Below are 21,817 nucleotides of genomic sequence, written 5' to 3' on the forward strand. Positions count from 1 at the left end.
TGAATCAGTGTACTGTCCTCACTTTCAGGTTTCTAAAGGAGTCTGAAGTTTGTGCGAGGGTTTGGTTTGTGTCAATTGGCTGCTTAATGCCTTTATGTGAGAGAAAGGGCTGGCTGCTGATTGGTGAGCTCAGGGAGAATGTGATTGGACCTCAGCCGGTGAGGGGGTTGAGTTGTAACTGCAGACTCGTCATGCCTGAGACTTTCCTCACATTTTCTTGTTACAAGCCAGTACTGTGTGTCACTGTTAACCTCCAGGAGCTGATGGAGACTCACTGAAAGCGTGTGGCAGTTTCCTTTCTATCCGGTAAGTCGGTCTCGATTTCTTTACACTAGTTCAATCTAAGCTTAGTTATTGATTCTACTTGTTAAACAGAGCATGCTGCTTTCTTGGAATAGCACACAAGTAATCATCATGATAAAAGTGTGTTAAACTACTGAGTGCATATTTCAGCAAGTATTGAACTATTCAATGCATGTTAAACTTCAATGTACAAAACACCACTAAAACATGCCATATTTAACAGCTATGCATATAACATACAATTACTCTATGTGGAGATTTTTAGGACCTTGTACAGAAAATATGAATTATTCCTCTCTGCTGGTTCTCCTATTTATGGGTCAGAAGGATGTGGATTTGGACCCCACGTACACTGAGCATTTAATGTAGTCTAACAATCCGATTGGAACTAAGAGAGTACGGCATCAATAGAGGCACAATCTATTGAGGGCAGCGCAGTCGCATAACGTTAGCAATCCCAGTTCAATTCCCACCACTGTCTGTGAAGAGTTTGTACATCCTCCCCATGACCACTTAGATTTCATCCAGGTGCCCCAGTTTCCTCCCACAGTCCAAAGCCAGGCGGGCTAGGAGGCTAATTGATCACACGGATGTAATTGGGTGTTGTGGGTTCGTCAGGCCAGAATGGCCTGTACTGTGCCATATTTCTAAATAAGAATAAATAAACTGTTCAGATGACGCTGACTGAGCTCTGCGTGCGGCTCAAGGCGATGTGAAGGAATATAAAGTTCCCGTTGTGCCTTCAGACAATGATGCTCCCTCAGCCAAGACCAACAAAAGCTGGATCTGCTGACTTAGGTCAACGCTTTCCACTGGGCTGACATATTTACCTACATTATCCAATACACAAACAAGTTGTCAGTGTCCTCCTTCTCAAAGATGGGCAAGAACTGGCTATCTGGTGTGAAATTTTCCCAGTGTTAAAGAGTAGCTTTATTTGTAATGTAGATATTGAACCATTGAAACATACAGTGAAATGTGTCACTTGCATCAGAGTGTGAAGTAATTTTCAATATTTTAAGGATACTGTACTGGTATGGTGGGTGGTGGGGTGGAGATATGTCTCTACCAAAGGAGATGGCAGATACTCCTTCCCTCCTCTGGCCTGCAGGTCACTCTCTAACAAGGTGTAGCACCCGCTTAACCCCCCAGTCAGGGTCACATGAAGGCATGGGAACAGGTGATAGATGGTTGTATGAGCAGCTGGTGCATGTCACCAAGTCCTGGTTATGCGACCACTGACACCAGCAAACAATCTCTGAAGAGTATTGATAATGGCTGGGGTCACCCATATTGTCAAGATACTGCTCAGAAGAAGGCAATGGCAAACCACTTTTGTGGAAAAAATTTGCCAAGAACAGTCATAGTCAAGGACCAGGATTGCCCTCGTCATACAACACGGCACATAATAATGTACTGTTATGAAGAGGTTTGCAAATACAGTATAACCATGCCCAGTAATATGATCCTCTATGAAAAACTCCCCACTAATAACAGTTAATGAGAGCCTTGGAAACTTTAGTGCAACTTGTATTCCACTTTGGCAATAACAACTTTACTAGCTAATGGTTACTAACTGGTTTACTAGCTAAGGAAACCAGTCGATAGCACCGAGGACACAATTGACAAACTATAAACAAGATTAGAGCTCAGAAATCACAGATTTCCATGGGTTAGGGGCATAGTCCTGCCTTCCTTCCCTCTGTGGAATATACCTTTGTTGGCAGGGCTGGTTTATTATTTCACACTCCTGACCTCCCCTGTGAGGGTGGCATTGAAATTCTTGCGTAGCAATTGTCTGTGTTCTGAAGGTCATCTAAGAATGCTTTTGGGTAGGAATGTGCAGGAGTTTAACCCAATAACAATGAAAGAACAGAATACTTCCAGATCATGATGGTGGGAAAACTTACAAGTGGCTGTGTTAATTTGCCTGTTGCCCTTTTCCTAACGGCAGAGGTCATGAATTAGGAAATGCTGTTGAAGAAATAACTGTAAGGTACAGTATATTGTAACTTCTGAAGCTCAAGGTATATCAGTCAGGGAGGGTGAATGTTTTGTGCATTGGCTGGGGTTTTGCTGCCTTATCCTAAATGTTGTTGAGCTGTTTGAGTGTTGAATTCATCCAGGCAGGTGATGCATGTTTGGTCACAAGCCTGACTTGCAATATGCCTTGTAGATGTTGGAGCTGAGTCATTTGCCACAGGATACACAGTCATTGAACTGTTGAGAAGACAGATGTAGAAGTGTCAAAGCATAGACTGACTCTTTCTCAAAAGGGTGCATGAAAGGGAAGTTTACCCCCCCCCCCCGGTTGGTTTAAACTTCTACGACTATAAGTGGTAGAGCAGCTTCCTCACAGGGTTCAATCTTGTCTGTGTCGAGTTTGCATATTTCCCCCAATGGGTGCATGGATTTCCTTCAGATGCAGATGCTCCATATTCCTCGCAGATGTCAAGGACACGTACAGAGGCAGGTTAATTGACTGTTCTAAATTGCCCCTAGTGTGTAGGTGAGTGGTAGAGTTTGGGGAGAATTATTAACAATTTGTGGAGTATGAGCTAATTATTGAAGGAGTGGGATTGCTCTGTGAACAGACCAAACTTGATGGGCCACATGGCCTCCTATGTCATAATGAAACCTGGAAACTTTAAACATTCACATACAGAAACTTATACAAGACTTTATATTTGTCAACTTTGGAAGGGAATCAAAATCAGAATCAGGTTTAACATCACCAGCATATGTCATGAAATTTGTTGTCTTTGCAGCAGCAGAACAATGCAATACATGATAATAGAAAAAAAACCGTGAATTACAGTAGGTATATATAGTAAAATATATAAATAGTATAAATATAAATATATAAAAGCATAAGTAGTTAGATTAAATAAGTAGTGCAAAAATAGAAATCAAAAAGTAGTGAGGTAGTGTTCGTGGGTTCAATGTCCATTCACAGGGATGGCCATAATTTTACATAATACTATACATTTTATTTAAATAATTATTGGCTCAAAGAGGGCACTGCGTGGTCATAGTGCCCGAGTTTCTCTCCCCTAAAACACACTCAACTTCTGACATAAGAGATGACACATAGAGTGAACTAAATTGGAGACAGAATCAAGTTTACTATCACTGGCATATGTTGTGAATTTTTTTGTTTAGCACAGTAGTACAGAACAAGATATGGAAATTACTATAAGTCACAAAAATAAGTAAATAATGCAAAAGAGGAATAATGAGGTAGTGTTCATGGACCGTTCAGAAGTCTGATGTCGGAGGGGAAGAAGCTGTTCCTGAAATGTTGAATGTGGATTTTCAGGCGCCTGTACCTCATTCCTGGTGGTAGGACTGAGAAGAGCTTGTATGATTGTGCAGTGCAGTGAATTCCCTTCTTGTCCGTGCATACGAGCTGTAGCTGGCACACTGAACAAGATTTAGCCATCTGTGCTGGACGACAGTCGCTTGTATTGATTCTGCTGGGAAAAGGTATAATGACTCTAATATTGGTGTGGTGGCATCAGCACTGGACTTCGAGACGACTGGTCCTGGGTTCGAATCCGGATGGCTCCTTGCACACTTCTCATCAGTGCTGGGCTGAGTGTTGAGCTAGCAACTCGGCCTCATAAAAAAACAGACGAATGCTAAAGAAATGGCAAGGTAGCCACCCGATATGCCACAAGGTGTGGAGAGGAACAACAGCATTGCACTAACAGTACTCTCAGAGAACCTGAAGGGGAAGTGGCGTGACTGAAGAATCGTCACTGGGCCTAATGATGGCTTTGTACTCCAGACTTCAAAACCAGAACTGTGTATTTGTATCAGACACAAAATGCTGCAGGAGCTTAGCAGTCAGCATCAGGTCTCAACCCAAAACACAGGCTGCTTATTCATTTCCACAGATGCTGCCTGAACTGCTGAGTTCCTCCAGCATTTTGTGTGTGTGTTGCTTTGGATTTCCAGCATCTGCAGAATCTCACGATTGTGTATATTTGTGTGATCAAGTTCACGTGAAGCAGCCCAAGGGTGTTTGTGCACTCAGACACAACTTTGCACCTTGGCAAAGGATGAAGTATTAGGCCAGACTACTTTAACTCTATCAGAGCGTTCGACTTTTAAAGAATGCGTCAAAGGCAGGGCAAGTGTATTGCAGAGATTAAGCTCTGGATGGTTGGAGGCAGGGCTGATCATGGGGTGACAATTTATTTTATTTAGTGATACATCAAGGAGTAGGCCCTTCCAGTCCTTCAAGACCCGTTGCCCCAGCAACCCTAGAGCCCCAATTAACCCTGACCTAATCACGGGGTGATTTACAATGACCAATTAACTTACCCAGTCTTTGGTTTGTGGGAGGAAACCGGAGCACCCAGAAGAAATCACTCATTCCACAAGATGATTTACAGAGACTCCTAACAGAACAGCTCTGCATTTGAACCCCAAACTCCGGAATGCCCCGAGCTGTAACAGTGCCGCGCTGACCTCTATGCCACCATGGTACCCAGTTATGTTCCATTTAGGCACACTTAACTATTGAAATTTAAATTCTCCAGCTGCTGTGGTGAGTTTCAAGTTCACTTCAAAAATCTAGGTCTTTGCTTACTGACTTAGTAAATTAATGACCATGTCACCATGCCCAGCAAAGGCAATGTCTTAGGCTGAAACAGGCCTTCAGCTCAACCTGTCCATGCTGTGAAAGATGCCCATGTAAGCTAGACCCTTTTTGTAATATAATTTTTATTGAGTTTTCAAAAAGAATACATGAAAAGATAAAGATAAAATCTACCCTCCCCCCCCCATATATAGTCCTACCTAAAAAGAAAGAAGAAAAGAAAAAAAAAGAGAGAGCCGCCTGGGTGTTGGAAGGTTTCCACATGCTCCATGGGATTCAAAATAAATTTGGTATAATTATTCGTTACTTTCCCCAAGGGACCAAGATCTTTATCGGAGCACTTAAATATGCCATCCTATCTTTTGTAAATAAGGGCGCCAAATATTCAAAAATGTTACATGTTTATCTCTTAAATTATAAGTAATTTTTTCGAGTGGAATAGAACTAGCCATTTCATTATTCCAACGATCCATACTTAAATACGAATCAGATTTCCAAGTAACTGCTATAGTCCTCTTAGCTACTGCTAATGCAATTTTTATAAATTCTTTCTGATATTTATTCAATTTAAGTTTGGGTTTTATCCCTTCAAAGCTAGACCGTTATAAGCATTTTGTCCATATCCATCTGAACCTTTCCTATCCATGTATAGAAACATTTTATAGAAATGGAAACAGTTGTCTGCAAAAACTAGCCAATCTGACTCTAAATCGTGTTTCACACATCAAAGTTGCTGGTGAACGCAGCAGGCCAGGCAGCATCTCTAGGAAGAGGTACAGTCGACGTTTCGGGCAGAGACCCTTCGTCAGGACTAACTGAAGGAAGAGTTAGTAAGAGATTTGAAAGTGGGAGGGGGAGGGGGAGATCCAAAATGATAGGAGAAGACAGGAGGGGGAGGGATGGAGCCAAGAGCTGGACAGGTGATTGGCAAAGGGGATATGAGAGGATCATGGGACAGGAGGCCCAGGGAGAAGGAAAAGGGGGAGGGGGGGGAAAACCCAGAGAATGGGCAAGGGGTATAGTCAGAGGGACAGAGGGAAAAAAAGGAGAGAGAGAGAAAGAATGTGTGTATATAAATAAATAACAGATGGGGTACGAAGGGGGAGGTGGGGCATTAGCAGAAGTTAGAGAAGTCAATGTTCATGCCATCAGGTTGGAGGCTACCCAGATGGAATATAAGGTGTTGTTCCTCCAACCTGAGTGTGGCTTCATCTTTACAGTAGAGGAGGCCGTGGTTAGACATATCAGAATGGGAATGGGATGTGGAATTAAAATGTGTGGCCACTAGCTCTTCCTTCAGTTAGACCTGACGAAGGGTCTCGACCCAAAACGTCAACTGTACCTCTTCCTAGAGATACTGCCTGGTCTGCTGTGTTCACCAGCAACTTTGATGTGTGTTGCTTGAATTTCCAGCATCTGCAGAATTCCTCGTGTTTACATTACTAAATCATGTTTGTTTCCCTGTTCAAGACTCACTCAGGAATAAGATTCTGAAAGGTTCAAAGAAAACATATAACCTGTTGTAAACACAAGAGTTGCTGGAAGTCCAGAGGAGCAAACACAAAATGCTGGAGGAACTCAGCAGGCCAGGCAGCATCTATGAAGAGGAATAAAGAATCGATGCATAAAGGGCTGGGATCCTTCATCAGGACTGGAAAGGAAGGGGGAAGAAGGCAGAATAAGAAGGTTGGGGGGGGCAAGTACTGCTGGCAGATGATAGATGAAATCAGATGAGTGGGAAGGTGGGTGGGATGTATTGAGAATCTGGGTGGTCATAGGTGGAAGAGGTAAGGGGCTGAAGAAGATGGAATTAGATAGGAGAGGAGAGTGTGGACCATGGGAGAAAGGATAGGCGAAGAGGCATCGGAGGGAACATATCAAGGAGGGGAAATAGGCAGCTGGGTGCTGAGAACACAGAAAACAAAATCACATTCATATCTTACTAGACTCAGAAATCCTGCAAAGATGGCATCTTCCAGTCAGGAGCTCAGCTGAAATAACACCTTGTTTCTAGTTCATTCAATGGAAGAGTTAACTTCTGCTCAGCAGCTAAAGTAGGTCAGCAACAGAAATGACTAAATTCAGCAGTGAATTCACTTCTTTGTCTTCTTCTTCCTTGGGACTGAGGTCAACTTGCTTCCGTTCTGATTTTTGTCTTTCTGAGTCGGTGGAAGAGGCCACCGCAGACACTGCAGCCTCTTCCACATATGAGGCAAGGGATAGTTATTGGCACAGGCAACCGGGCAGGTTATGAGGTGATGTATTCCTTTTTCCGCCTACACTGGGTGTCCATGCGCTCGCAGTGCATGGGCCCGTAAGTTCTCAATACCAGGCCCAACATTTCCTCTTTACTCTGAGCAGTTGTGGGCCAGATACTCCCAGCAGTCTGCTGAGATGGTTCTAGGCACATCCTTGAGTATTTTTCTCTGTCTGCCTGGCAATCTCTTCCCACAAAAGAGCTCAGAATAGATTGTCTATTTCAGGACTCTGATGACGAGCATTCCATATGAAGCTGACTAAGAGTCACTGGAGCCCTAATGGTAGAGAAGCAGAGCTGGTGACTTCATGTAAGGAATCCATCGGATAAACAACTGGCTTCTGTTTTTGCTGGGCGAGTTGGTTAACATACCAGAAAGGTGTACATTAATTGATCTGACAGATGATATTTGATGTGTTAAATAATGTGGAGTCTGGTAGATTCGCACTAAGTGTGCACAGGTTTTACGGTGCCAGATATTCACTGCTACATGGTACAAAGAACAGCAAGCTGCTGCCACACACTTAGTGAAACCCGTCTCCTTCGGTTCTGATTAAGCAGAGCAGTCGCTTTTTAACAGATCTACTAGCAAAGCTCCAATTTACATTGCAGTTTTACTCCCACGCCTAAGTTATACTTAGAAAAGGGTCTTCCCTTTTATTCTCTGTGCTCCCCTTATCCCATTTTCCCCTTAAACAATTACACTCAATGGCCACTTTATTAAGTCCACCTGCTTATTGATGCAAATATCTAATCAGCCAATCATGTGGCAGCAACACAGTGTATAAAAGCATGCAGATGTGGTCAAGAGGCTCAGTTCATTCTGAGTTCCATAGGTTCTGTCGTCATTATGAAACAGTTGAACATATACTACTACAGTGTTAAGGTTGAAAGAAATCAAATGCAGGCTTCATTACAATCTTTGAGGGTTGGTAGCTTTATAAAAAGCATGGTTAAGTTATGGGAGTAACTTTATTTTAATTCACAGTATTATCTTTTACTACTTACAATTGATAGGGCTTTTTGGGGTAATTTACCTTTCATTTGATTAAATAAGTAGTAATGGTTGTTCTTTCCCCAATTCTTTACACCATACTCCAATCTAGTTGGTGGCAGTAATGCACCTTTAAGTTGGGTTGTCAACCGCCATTGAATGTCAAAAGAAGAAGAAAAGGTTCAGACCAAACACCTGAATGGGGAAGAAATATGTTTGAAGTGACCTTGACCATAAAGTTGGTGCCAGATGGGGTGGTTTGAGTATCTCAGGAACTGCTAAGCTCCAGGGATTTTCATGCACAACAATCTCTAAAGTTTAGAGTATGGTGCAAAATACAAAAAAAAACATCCAGTGAGTATCAGTTCTGTGGGTGAAAATGTCTTATTAATGAGAGAGGTCAGGGAAGAATAGCCAGGCTCGTTCAAGCTGATAGGAAGGTGACAATAACTCAAGTAACTATACAATACAACAGTGGTGTGCAGAACACACATGTTGAACCTTGAGATGGATAAGCTACGGCAGCAGAACACTCGATGGCAAATTAATAGATGCAAGACGTACCTAATAAAGTGGCCAGTGAGTGTATAAATTTCTATTTTTTCCAGTTCTATCAAAAAGCCATCAACCTAAAACATTGATTCTGTTTCTCTGTCTGCAGATGCTGCCTGACCTTCTTGCTCTCAGCATTTTCTGTTTTTATTTTGGACTTGGCTTTAGCATTTCCGACACCCACCACCCCGACCCCCGCCGCCCCATCTTTCAGGCCAGGTTTGACCCACAGTCCTCAGCCAGCACCCACACATGTGTTTCCTTGCTGTACTTTATGTGCAGCAATCAGGAGCAAAAACACCAAATTGGAAAGTTCCCCTCTCTCTCTTTACATTTATAGAAGCCCAGTCTTTGTTCCTGCCAAGTTCAACTGACTTAAGGCAGGATCTGCAGGCTGCTTGCTCTCAGTAGTCCTCTGCCACACAAATCTCAGGGTAATTTGCCAGGACAAATAGTTTCAGCAGAAGGGAAAGTTCCTGTCATGCATGGTGAATTCATTGAGTTCATGTTTTCTAGCAGGGAGTCTTCCGTTGAAGATGGCACGGCTCCAAAAATTCAGCAGCACGCTGCAATTTCACTCTAATTTTCCCCTGTTTCCTTTGAGCAGGATTCCTTAATGAGGCCGTGGAATTGGAGAATTTGCTTGTTTTGTGCAACATGCACTCATTCTAATCGGATGAGCACACATTCTGTCCACTCCTGTTACTTTAGTGTCATCGCTTATCATGTGCAAGGTTGTCAGGTTTAGAATGATGTTCCTCATTATTGGTCTGAAGATCCAGGGCAGCACAGTAGCATAACAGTTAGCACAATCACTTTACAGCACCTATGAAGACCAATCAGGGTTCGATTCCCACCACTGTCTGAAAGCAGTTTCTACGTTTTCCCCACGACAGTGTAGTTTTGCTTTCCTCCCACTTTCCAAGGACATAACCTACACTTAGGGATAGTAAGTTATGGGCAAAGGCGTGGTGATACCTGTGAATTGCCCCCCGCACAATTCTTGGTGATCTGATTTAATGTAAGCTCCGCATTTCACTGTATGTTTCAATGTGCAGTATTAGGCAAATGTAAAAAGAAATTCTGTAAAGCAAAGATACTTTAAAAAAATGAAATAAAGTTTCTAAGTATTAAAAACATTACTTTAAAGAGCAGTAAACAGTAAAAAAAAACATCAAATCAATACTTGGTGTGACTACGCTTTGCCTTTAAAACTGGATCAGTTATCTTGGGTACACTGTTGTGCAGTTTTATAAGAAAATCATCTGGTAGGTTGTTCCAAGCATTTTGGAGAATTTGCCACAGTTCTCCTGCAGACTTGGGCTGTCTCGTTTGCTTCTGTCTCTCTAGGCAATCCCAGACAGCCTTGATGATGTTGAGATGAGGGATCAGTGGAGGCTATACCATCTTTTGCAGAACTCCTTGTTCTTTGGCAGATAGTTCTTTACGATCTTGCCTGTGTGTTTAGGGTATTTGTCCTGCAACAGAATGAAGGTGGCACTGATTAGGCACCTCCCCGATGGTATTACGTGATGGTTGAGAATCTACTTGAACCTCTCAGCATTGAGGATTCCATTAATTCTGACCAGATCACCAACTCCATTTGTGGAAATGCAGCTCCAAACCTACAGGGAACCTCAGCCATGCTTCACTATTGACTACAGGCGCTCATCCAGTTAGTGTTTTCCAGCTCTTCTACTGACAAACTACCTCCTGTTTGAGACAAACATTTCAAATCTTGACTCATTAGTCCAGAGCACTTGCTGCCATTGTTCAGCAGCCCAATCCTTGTGTTTTTGTGCATAGGTGTGTCTCTTGGCTTTATTTCCACTTTGGAGGAATTGCTTTTTGGCAGCAACTCTTCCATCAAGACTACTTCTGACAAGACTTCTTACTGTAGAGGGGTGTACTTGGGTTCCAGTGGTTTCTGTAAGCTCAGAGCTGATAGCAATGCTGGACTTCTTCCAATTTAGAAGGGACGTCGGTTTGATGTATCTTCATCTGCTGCACTGAATTTCTGCGGCCAACCACTGTGTCCCTGGTTCTCAACCTTGTCTGTTTCTTTGTGCATCTTCAGAAGAGCTTGGACTGCACATCTTGAAAGTCCTGTCTGCTGTGAGATTTCTGCTTGGGAGTGGCCTTGCTGATGCAGGATGACCACGTTGTGTCCTGTTGCTGTGCTCACTCTTGCCATGGTGAAAGACCTGATGATTTGAAGATTAAACTGCCACATCTGTCACACCCTCACCTTTTAATTTGGTTTTCCTTCACCCTATTTGATTCCTTCTTCACACATTTCTGTTTCAGTTTAGTTCATTCAACTCATTATGTCATTAGTCATTAGCATCCTGTTTGTTATCTTTGTTTAATCAGGCACTGGACTATAGACCTACACAGTAACTGAGTTTTTATTTAAATAGTCTGTTACTTAATATGTTACTTTCTTTAACAAGATAAAAAAATCTCTATAACAGGAGGAATTCTGCAGATGCTGGAAATTCAAGCAACACACATCAAAGTTGCTGGTGAACACAGCAGGCCCGGCAGCATCTCTAGGAAGAGGTTCAGTCGGTATTTCAGGCCGAGACCCTTCGTCAGGACTAACTGAAGGAAGAGCTAGTAAGAAATTTGAAAATGGGAGGGGGAGGGGGAGATCCAAAATGATAGGAGAAGACAGGAGGGGGAGGGATGGAGCCAAGAGCTGGACAGTTGATTGGCAAAAGGGATATGAGAGGATCATGGGACAGGAGGCCCAGGGAGAAGGAAAAGGGGGAGGGATGGGAGAAAAAACAGAGGATGGGCAAGGGGTATAGTTCAATTCCCACTGCTGCCTGTAAGGAGTTTGTACGTTCCTCCTGTGACTGTGTGGATTTCCTCGGGTGCTCCAGTTTCCTCCCACAGTCCAAAGACGTACCAGTTGGTAGTTTAATTGGTCATTGTATATTGTCTCATGATTAGGCTCGGGTTATATCAGGGGATTGCTGGGCAGTGCGGCTCAAAAGGCCAGAAGGGACTACTCCATTCTGTATCTCAATAAGTAAATAAATAGACATTAATAAACCAACATAGCTTCTACATACATCTGATAATTTCACAATGACTGTTACTTTCTGATCCAAGATTTACTGCATAACTTTAAATCTCATGGCACAGATAGTGGAATTTAAACTTGTGTCTCGGGATCAATAATTTGCATTATTAAATTATTTTCTAGGGAATTAACTACAGTACTATTATGCTCTCTGTCTTTTCCAGTGGGTATGTTATTGGTCTCTCCTTTTTTTGATTGTTGATATCAACCCTAACATATCACCAACTCCAAAGCTCTCCAATCTGGATGTTTCTGTGTGTCGTGGCCAGACAAATTATTCTATTAACTCTTAGTCCAAGCACTTAACAAGAGGATTTTGTTGGCTTTGAAACCTGCTGGTAATTTCCTCGTGTTGAATTTTAGCCTGCTTGTGATAATAGTGTTTGACATAGAGTAGGATAATCTTATACAGCACTCAATGTCTGCATCAGGATATTCTGGGTTAATATTAGGCTTGGACCAAGCACCGCAGAAGTGAATGGGAAGTGGGTTAGGTGCTGGAATTCTCTGTGTGGTTACGGAACATGTTCGGGTCAGACTGCTGTTGATTTGGAGTTGACTGTGCGGACTGTTGTGAATTAATCATTGAAATGCATACAGAATGGTATATGAACCAGCCCATTGACTGCAGCAAGCATTGCACATAAGAACATTGTTTCAGCCACCCTGGTATATCTAGATTGTAACTGTGAATCCCAGAATAGAAGGTAACACTGATGCATCACAAGATTCACAAGCACTCTCTGAGCAACCTCAGTCTAAATAGCTAATGCCAGCAAAGGTGTTAACCCCCCCTCCCCCTCTTCAATAAACCTTCTGAAGTGGGACTGTATGTATTTCTTTGGAGATTCTCCAGCAATCATATAGATAAATCGTTGGCATTTTTTCAATGCACACTTGCCTCTGATGTGGGTTTGAACCCCATGTTGTGCTAGTTCATGCTGACAAACTTCTGCATTGGGACAGGCGTTTCTCAGCTGATTTTCAGTGATTATGGTGTGAGTACGTTGCTGAAGGTGGACCCACGGGAAGATAGAGTCATAAAGGGAGCTTTGGCACATTGGCCTGCATAAATCAAAGTATTGAGTACATAAATCAAAACTGAGATGTTATGCTGAAGTTGCATAAGATGTTGCTGAGGCCTAAATTGGAAATTCGTACGCAGTTCAGGTCTGGTCGCCTAACTCCAAGAAATATATCAATAACATTTTAAAAAACAACATTAAAGGAGTGCAGGAAAATTTACAAGGATTTTGCTGGGTCTTTGAGGTCCTGAGTTATAGGCTGAAGAGTTTAGGACCTTATTCCTTGGAGCATAGAAGAATGAGGGGAGATTTGGTAGAGGTTATATAAATTATGAGGGGTATAGAGAAGGTAAATGAAAGTAGGCATTTTTTCCACTGAGGTTGGGTGAGACTACAACTTGAGGTCAGGGGTTAAGGGTAAAAGGTAAAATATTTAAGGGAAATCTGAAGGAGAGCTTCTTCACTCGGAGGGTGGTGAGAACGTGGAGCAAGCTGCCTACGGAAATGGTGGATGTGGATTTGATTTCAAGATTTAAGAGAAATTTGGATTAGTACATGGAGGGGAGGGATATGGTCCAGATGCTGGTCAGTGAAAGATTAACAGTTTGGCCAGACTAGATGGGCTGAAGGGCCTGTTTCTGTGCTGTAGTGTTCTATGACTCTATGAAGACGAGTTTCTTTGCATCAGTTACATTCCAATCGATGGAAAAAGGGTGACATTCCTCAGTCATTTACTTTTACTTCTTGGTCTGGCTTTTGATGCAACTGACACTTCATTCATCAGTCTCTGACTTGCCCAAGCCTCTGGTCTGGATACTACAATGGGCTTGTGTATCCAAGAGCTGGACTGGACATAAATCCAGTGTATCCCTGAACCACAAGGGAGGCTGGCTAAATTCCAGGAATTTGGTGCATTAAGTTTGCTTAACCAAGTTCCATAATTGACCTCCGTTTCATGGAACAGCAGAGATGAAGTCCTTCAGCCTTCCTGTTCTGACCGCTGGAAACTAAGATGTACCTCACTGTCTTCCCCAAAGCCAATGTCTGGGCACCGACAAGGAGAATAGTTTCCTGGATGAGTGACTGACAGCAGGTCAAGATGGAGACAGCCTGAATGGCTCTCTTTCTTCTACAGTTCATTCAAAATAAATTAAAATCATATGACTAATTATGGTCTCCTTCCTTTACTTTCTGTCTGCAAGTCACAGTGCAAGATCTGAATTCGTTATCTCAGAATCCAGCTCAGTGTAATGTTAATGGAGGTGTTAGAAGTGCAGCTATAGAGTCATAGAGTACTTTAGCACAGAAACAGGCCCATTGGCCCATCTAGTCTGTGCCTAGTCCCATCAACCCGCACCCAATTTTTTTAGAAAATTTGTAATTGTTTATAACAGGAATGCTAGTCTGATATGAAAATAAAAAGTGCTATTCAGGTTATTAAAGCATTCAATAAGATCATGCATCATTTTCTATCCTTATTCCACCTCATGCACATCTTGATTTTCTGAATACTTAACAAACTTTCACGCTGTTTCGGATATACTGGAAAAAGGGCTATCAATTGTCCTTTGGGCACTTAATTGAAGGAAAGGACTACCACTGGCTCTCAGCAGGTCAGAATTATTTTGAGTAAGTAATGTTTGATGCCCAAACTTCCTTGCAGTCCTTACTTTCTTTGGGGGTAGTGAGCTATTAGATAATTCCATCAAGTAGCATGAGATGGAGTGCATTTTGGAGTAGATGACCACACAAAGTTTAGTCCTTTGAAGATTAAAAGTCATGGCAAAAAGATTGCAACTAGATGAACTACAGAAGTACAATGAATTGAAAGATTGAGCGAGCTAGGGCTTTACTCTTTGGAGCAAAAGAGGATGACAGGTGACTGATAGAGACGGATAAGATCATAAGAGGCATAGATTGAGTGGACAGATAGAGACCATTTTCCCAGGGCAGAAATGGCTAATACAAGGGGGCATAACTTTATGGTGATGGAAGGAAAGTATCGGGGGGGGGGGATGTCAAAGGTAGGTTTTCAACAGAGAGTACTGGATATCTGGCGCACACTGCCAGGGTGATTGTAGAGGCAGATACGTTAGGGAGATTTTAGACCTTCTTAGGCACATGGATGAAAGAAGAATGGAGGGCTATATGGAAGAGGAAGGTTAGATTGATCTTGGAGTAGGTTAAAAGATTTGTGCTGTGCAGTGCGATTGATTTAGTGACTAAAGTGCATGGGTCTTGAAGTAATCTGAGAACAAAGGTCAGATTTTTAATACAACATTATTGCATCACATGGAGCTGGTGTAGATCAGTGGACACCCCAATACTGGTCAATTGGACACTGTAAGCAGATGTTCAATGACCTCAAGGTACAGAAGGAAGGATTGGAGAGGCCATTCTGGAGGGCACAGAGTATTTTTAAAGGGTAAACGTAATATTTATTGGTGTCTGAGTTAAATGCACGCTGGTGCATGATGCTCAATGTAATTGGAGCCATTTTGAACTTCTAGTCAGGTTTGAACAGGGTGAGGTTTGTATGACTGCCTATTGTAGAGTACTCATGGAAGACAAATTTAGTAATTGTGCATAATGAGCAGCAAGTTTCATATTAGCATTGTTACTCTGTTGCCTAAACAGTTTATACCACATAAGCATTGGTTCAAGTTTGGAATATTCTCTATTTATCCCAGATGGACTGTGGAAATTGTCAATATGTGCCTGCAAGGGTGGAAGAGCAGAATACACTGGCATTACACAACTGTGTGTTGGCACAAAGCCAGAGGCTACATATCAGACACATTATGTGAACAAGTCTCCTTTCATGCCTCAAAGCTGTCTACCAACAGACTGAGTCCAATCTCCACCACGTGTGTGGGCAAGGGTTCAGCAGTCAATTTCCACCAGCCTATTCTACTTTTCTGTTGCAGTTATTCTTCACAGCGTTGTTTGCACTGAATAAACAGCTAACAAAGAAAGGGTTCTGTGTAAAAGGGCAAACCATTTCATTATGTAGAGAAACCTGTTTTTCTTTCAACTTTGGAAACTGGTTCTCTGCCAGCAATATCTTAGACCATTATGGTGCACAGTCCTTACACAACAACCTTCCCACAATGAAACTTCACACACACACACACACACACACACACACACACACACACACATAACACACAAGTGTAGCACAGTGTCTAGAGTAGCTGAAGCTTTCAATGTGTATCAAATGAGTTTGCTGTTCACCTTTTCAAATACCGTCTGGATTTTCCAGTTGTTACTCTCTGAATCAACATTGTCCCTTCTTAGCTTGGAGCATTGTGTTCAGTTCTGGTTGCCACATTATAGGAATGACGTGGAAACTTCAGAGCGGGCGCAGAGGAAATTTACCAGGATGTTGCCTGGATGAGAGAGGATACGTTGAGTGGGCTTGGGTTTTTTGCTTTGGAATGAAGGAGGGTGAGAGGTAACTTGTTAGAGGTGTACAAGATGATAAGGAGCATAGTCTGACTGGATAGCCAGAGACTTTTTTGCATGGCTAATACAAAGGGTGGCTTTCGGGGTGGAGATACGTCTCTACCAAAGGAGGTGTAAGGTATTCCTTCCCTCAGCCTGCAGGTCACTCCTGGGCAAGGCGTAGCACCTGCTTAGCCCCTAGTCAGGATCACGTGAAGTCATGGGAGCAGGTGGTGGATGGTCGTACGAGTAGCTGATGCATATCACAAGTCCTCATTACGCAGCCACTGATCCATGCAGACAATCTCTGAAGAGTATTGATAATGGCTGAGGTCAGCCATCTTGTAAAGACACAGCCCAGACCACTTCTGTAGAAAGATTCACCAAGTACAATCATGGTCATAGACAATGATCGCCTGTGTCATACAACACGGCACATGATGAGGGGGCAAAGTTTTATGGTGATTGGAGAAAAGCATAGCAGGGGTGTCAGAGGGTTTCTTTTTTACACAGAGAGTGGCGGGTGGTGGCCGAGACAGATTCAGAAACTCTTAAGAGAGGCAAGTAGATTTCACCTACAATCAACGCAGTAGATCTACCAAAAGCTACTTCAGTATGAAAAGGGACAAGATATCCTGGACATCCTTAACAACAATCATCTAGCCTTGTGAGTTTCAGAATTAGAATCAGGTTTATTATCATTGACATTTGCCACAAAATTTGTAGTTTTTGTGGCAACAGTACAGCGCAATACATAAAATCACTATAAATTACATTAAGAATATATATTGAAAATACATAGTGCAAAAAGAGAGCAAATTAGCGTCGTACCGTTTGTGGGTTCATGGACCGTTCAGAACTCTGATGGCAGAGAGGAAGAAGCTTCAATATATCTAGCCTGATGCAAATTTTGTGCACAGATTTTCCACTGTAAATACTGAGGTGTTCTAGCTCCACAACTCAATTCTGTTTTCTGTATTTATTTCACCAGAACAGATTAATTGTCTGTGGAATCTTGTTGTGCATGAGTTAGCTGCATCATTTCCTACGTTCCAACAACAGCTTTGGAATGTCTTGAAATGCAGAGGAATTGTGCCATTTTCTGTAAATGCAAAACATGTATGTGACTTAGTGGGTTCTCTCCCTGGATCTTAGCGCCCAGACTGTTTTTGTGCTTTCGCAATAAAATCGGCTGTTGAGTTAAACGAGCTTCATGGACCCAATGCTCGCCGTATTACCTTTGCTGAAATCAGTCTGGCCATTCTCCTCTGACCTCCCTCACTAACGAGGCTTTTTTGCCCGCAAAACTGCTGCTTACTGGATGCTGTTTTATTTTCTTTCTATACTCTGTAAACTCTAGGGACAATTGTGCATGAAAATCCCAGGAGATCAGCAGTTTCTGAGATACTCAAGCCACACTGTTTGGCACCAGTAATAATTCTACGGCTAAAGTCACTTAGATTGCATTTCTTTCCCATTCTGATGTTTGGTCTGAACAACACATGATCTTCTTGACCATGCCTGCATGCTTTTGTGCCTTGAATTACTGCCACATTACCGGCTGATGAGATATTTGCATTAATAAGCAGATGTACTAAATAAAGTTGCCACTGAATGTACAATTTCACATCCTGACTAGCATCCCTCTGCCCATATGCTCTGCCAGGTTCCAAGGATCCCAACCTAAACAAAAAACAAAATGATATATTGCTCTCTGACAAATGCCACACCTACAGGAACCTATTCTGGGACATGGTGAATATCCTGAAATTTAATACTGGATCCTGAAAGAAAGGGAATGCTTATGGGGAAAGAGGAGAAGGTAGAATTAAAATGGGAAAGCTTCTCAAAAGAATTGGCACAAGCTCAACTGCTGAATGGACCAGCTCTTGTGTTGTAAGATACTATGATACTCGAACATGATATTACAGTGCAAATTTAGAAATGGCCCTAATCCAAGGAAGCACATTGCTAACGTCAGGCAAGAAGCATAGGGTAGAACTTCATTGTTTGTTATATGTGCTAAACTCATGATGTCAAGTATTTATACTGAATTCTTTTGTTTCTGAGATATGCTGTCCTAGGTATGAGTGCAATCAAATATCAGAAGTAGAACTCAATGCAGGAGAATGGGGTTGAGAAGAAAAATAAAGCAGGCATGACTGAGTGGCAGACCAAACTCGATGAGCCAAATAGCCTAATTCTATTCCTATTTCTTGTCATCTTGTTACCACATCATGTGGTAAGGGCACGCTGCAGGGGGAGATTCCTGCCACCGCCTGTAAGGAGTGTGTACGTTCTCCCCGTGACCGCGTGGGTTTCCTTCGGGTGCTCCGGTTTCCTCCCACAGTCCAAAGGCGCACCGGTTGGTAGGTTCATTGGCCATTGTAAATTGTTCCACGATTCGGCTGGCCTTGAACTGGGCAGTGCAGCTCAACGGGCTGAAAGCGCTTATTCCACACGCTATCTCAATAAATAAATAAATATTTCTCCCTAAATTCCTTTTTCAGTTCAAAAAAATCAATTTAGTTTCAGTATAAGGAGGTTTAAAAATTAAGGGCGCACACGATTTCTTGGGCTTTGAGAACTCATAGTGATTGTTGGGAAAGCTCTTGTTGGAACCAACACTCTTCAGTAAAGGTGTTGTGAAACAACTTTATTTTTGGGACAAACATTCGGCTGTGATGTTTAGGGTTTCAGGACTACCAGAAGACAGGGTCCGTATTTAACTCTCAGTTGATGCTGACTGTTGGCTATCTATGCAGACTGTTGAACAAGAGCAAAGCAACATCCCACAGCATGTTATGCAAAGAACTCTCTCAGTTAGTCAGCTCTGGAATAGCAGCTGGTTCCTACATTAGTGGATGTACAAAAATATAGAAGGTTATCCCTCTTCCCTCTTGGAAACTCACAGAAGTCTCTTTGTTTTCTTTGACCTCAGCAGCCGCATCACAGCCTTTCAAAATCTGATTCAGAAAGCTGAACATCCATTAGGGGAATTGTAAACATTTTGACCAGACCACTTCGAGGGGTCACAACTTCCCAACCATCCATCTTCTCTCACCAGCAGGAAAATTATGGTTTAGGGAGCAGGAAGAAAAAATAAATTAGTCAATTTCAAACAAACAGAAGATCCACTGACACTGTACTATCCCCATCGCTCACTGTGAAACTACGCTCCGGTTCAACCTATGGCCCTACATAAAGTTTGAAGTACATGTATTATATAGGTACGTATACTATGTATAACATTTAGATTCATCTCCTTACAGACAACCACAATTTATATAATGCATGATAACGATATCTTAATATTGGGCATTGTAACAGCCCTTAAATATCGTAGCATAGTAGTCATATTATTGAATGGATTATCTAGAATGAGCGGGGATCATCAATTAGTGAATGTAAGTTCAGTTAAAATATTTTTTTTTGAAAAGTTAGCATTAGTAGCCATTGGATTGTTATAAAATCCTCCTGCTTCTAATTTTTCTGAAATTGTGAATCTTACTTCGTCTGGCATGCGTGTAACTCTTGATCTGCTGACTGCACAGTGTTTAAGTTCAATTGCAATCAAGGAATTTTTAAAAATGTTTATTAAGCAAAAAATGAAATTGTTTTTGGATTTCTGATGCAGGAAAGGACTTTTTCTCTCTATAGCAGCCTCATCCCTTCACACATTGGTTTCCCCCTCTTGCCCTCCACTTTCCATCTGGTTCTTTCATTCAACTTTCGCTTCTCCTCTGATCGTTCCCATTCTCATTTCCCTCCAGCAGCTCTCTCCCATCATCACAGTCCCCCTTCTCCCAACTTTTCCCCATCTGTTTTTTCTTCTTTTTTCTCTTTTTGTCTGCCTCCATCTATCATTCATCTGTCGCACTCTTCCAACTCCACCCTTGCTCATGTCCCCTACCTGGCTTGACCTGTCCATCACCTTACACCCCTCCTTAGTCCACTGATTGCCTCAGGAGTCCTTCCGTGACGCACCCTTTCTCTCTATGGTGGCCATCTCACTTTTCCACGCTCAGTCTTGACCCAGGGTTTTGGCCTGAAATGTCAAGAATTTCTAACTTCCCACTGATGCTGCTGGACACTGTAAGGTCTTCCAGTAGATTGTGTGTTACTCTGTGCCAACTCCATCGATCTCTCCCTTCTACAGGCAATCTTTCCCACATTAAGACCATAAGATCATAAGATATAGGAACAGAAGTAGGCCATTCAGCCCATTGAGTCTGCTCCACCATTCAATCATGGGCTGATCCAATTCTTCCAGTCATCCCCACTCCTCTGCCTTCTCCCCATACCCTTTGATGCCCTGGCTAATTAAGAACCTGTCTATCTCTGCCTTAAATACACCCAATGACCTGGCCTCCACAGCCACTCGTGGCAACAAATTCTGCAGATTTACCACCCTCTGACTAAAGCAATTTCTCCGCATCTCTGTTCTAAATGGACGTCCTTCAATCCTGAAGTCGTGCCCTCTTGTCCCGGACTCCCCTACTGTGGAAATAACTTTGCCATATCTAATCTGTCCAGGCCTCATTACTGAGGCCAGCTCACATTCAAGATTCAAGATTCGAAATTCAAGATCATTTCTTGTCATTCGTTGGTGCACAACTGTAAACAAGAAAAAATGACTGTTACTCCAAATCTGATGCAGCATAAACACAAAAAAAACACTATTTATGTATTCATTGAATACAGTGCAGAATAGGCCACCCAGCAGTCCCCAGATTTAATCCTAGCCTAATCATGGGACAATTTACAATGACCAATTAACCTACCAACCAATACATCTTTGGACTGTGGGAGGGAATCCACACAGTCGCTGGGAGAACGTACAAACTCCTTGCAGGCAGTCGCCAGAATTGAACCCAGGTTGCTGCAACTGTAAAGCACTGTGCTAACCACTACGCTACCTTGCCAAAAAGAAAACACAATCAATATAAGATTAGCTTCTATACATAGACTGATTGTAGATACATAGGTAGTGCTAGGTAAAGGAGTATCCGTACATAAGGTGACTCTGATAGGAAATGATAAAGAAATGGTGGGGGATGTGAGTGGAGGTGTTGACGAGCCTGACAGCTTGAGAGAAGTAACTTTTTATTGAGCCTAGTGGTCCAAGCATGGTTACTGCGTAGCCTCTACCGTGATGGGAGTAGGATAAACAAGACATGAGCAAGGTGGGTGGGATCCTTCATGATATTTCTGGCCTTTTTCCAGCATCTTTCTTTATACAGGTCCTTGATGGCAGGTCAGCTGCTGCCGGCGATGTGTTGAGTGGTTTTAATTCCCCATTACGGAGCATCAAAAATAACTTCAGTGTTGTCGGATTGTTCCATTGCTTCAGAACTTGGCGTTACACAGCTGTTATATCTGAGGTGTGGGAGCATAGTGGTTAATTGTTGTACTGGTATCTCAAAGCACAGTCTATTAATATGGAGACAAGCACTTCAATCCCACTACAGCAGCCGCGAAGTTTAAATTCAAGCAATCAAGCAAATTTGTAACAAGAGGTCAGTATTAGTGATGGTGGTCATTA

The 21,817-nt window shown here is 42.4% G+C and overlaps 1 protein-coding gene across 2 annotated transcripts in view; it reads left to right on the forward strand.

Annotated features, from left to right (window-relative positions):
- Nucleotides 1–224: 224 nt before the first annotated feature.
- The window catches only part of LOC140188277 (uncharacterized), a 63,188-nt gene continuing 41,595 nt past the window's right edge, over nt 225–21,817 (forward strand). The window contains exon 1 of one of the 2 annotated variants that reach the window (XM_072244375.1): nt 225–306. The gene's annotated coding sequence lies outside the window, so the exon portion shown is untranslated. Of the gene's footprint in view, nt 307–2,275; nt 2,300–21,817 lie in introns of those variants that run through there. The other variant, XM_072244377.1, reaches the window with a different exon arrangement.

The sequence above is a fragment of the Mobula birostris genome, chromosome 26 (genome assembly GCF_030028105.1).
Source record: "Mobula birostris isolate sMobBir1 chromosome 26, sMobBir1.hap1, whole genome shotgun sequence".
Classification (NCBI taxonomy): domain Eukaryota; kingdom Metazoa; phylum Chordata; class Chondrichthyes; order Myliobatiformes; family Myliobatidae; genus Mobula; species Mobula birostris.